Source organism: Clupea harengus, chromosome 8 (genome assembly GCF_900700415.2).
Source record: "Clupea harengus chromosome 8, Ch_v2.0.2, whole genome shotgun sequence".
Lineage (NCBI taxonomy): Eukaryota > Metazoa > Chordata > Actinopteri > Clupeiformes > Clupeidae > Clupea > Clupea harengus.
Window position 1 is genome coordinate 28,563,719 of NC_045159.1, and position 1,022 is coordinate 28,564,740.

At 45.3% G+C, this 1,022-nt stretch overlaps 1 protein-coding gene across 1 annotated transcript in view; it reads left to right on the forward strand.

The window, feature by feature from the left end:
- LOC105901509 (protein sprouty homolog 3) overlaps positions 1-753 on the forward strand; it is an 11,587-nt gene extending 10,834 nt beyond the window's left edge. The window contains exon 2 of the mRNA XM_012828982.3: positions 1-753. This exon is cut by the window's left edge and continues 1,138 nt beyond it. The gene's annotated coding sequence lies outside the window, so the exon portion shown is untranslated.
- The last annotated feature ends 269 nt before the right edge of the window (positions 754-1,022 follow it).

Consider the following 1,022-nt stretch of genomic DNA (forward strand, 5'->3'; position numbering starts at 1 on the left):
GTGCCCCCTTTATGCCGTTACTAATGTCGTCATGGTTACCTTGTCCCTTCCAGACTTGGTTGACGAGGGAAATCTGACCGAAAACTCTCCAGTCCGCCTGCCCCGCCCCCTTCTCTTGACAGACTATCCCCCTCCTCCGACACGTGAGCGGTTGCCATGCCACTATGAAACCGAAGCACCGGATTGATGCTACCCTCTTTTTTATTAGTTTTAATTTGGTTCTCTTTTGTTTTGTTTGACTACACCTATTTATTTTTTTGATTATTTATTTTTTTGCAGTTCTCAACAAAAAATGGTTTCAGCAGAGCTGGTCTATCAGAACAAATGGCACAAATCTGGGTGGATGTAAGTCAGAATATGAAATCTGAACCTCAGAAAGAGATGGTGCTTTGTTGGGGACTCAACTAAATGGCCCCGCACACCAAACGGTCCCCATTACGCTTACAACTCTACAGACATGTGTGTGTTGCCTGCCATTTTGTCCCTAGAGAAGTTGGAAGAACACAATATCGGAGGGACCTACAAACTCAATAGAGAGATAAAAAAAACACAAAACACTTCACAGGTGAAACGGATTTTGATACCAAATGAGAGATGGAAGTATGATAAGACCCCAATCTGATAAGCTCATAAACATGTCGACACAATGCAGTTTACGCGTGCTTCCATTAGGACCAGGACAAAATGAGAGAAAGGGGAGTGAGAATGAAAGAAAGAGGGTATAGATGTACTGTGTGTGTGTGTGTGTGTGTGTGTTTTGTCTGTGTGTGTGTGTCTGCGAGTGTGTGTGTGTGTGTGTGTGTGCAAATGTGTGTGTACACACAGAGCACTCTGTCTCAGGCCTGTGTGTACCGTCAGCAGAAGCCTTTTCTCTTTTTCTCCTCTTTTCAATTATTTCATTTGTTCTTTTCCTGGAGGAGCTGCTGCTTCAGAAGACCGTGTCCGTTCAGGTTTCAAGCTCACGGCAGCAGCCTGTCACCTGCCTGCCTGTTCCCCTCCCCCTCTCTCTCTCTTCACACGCT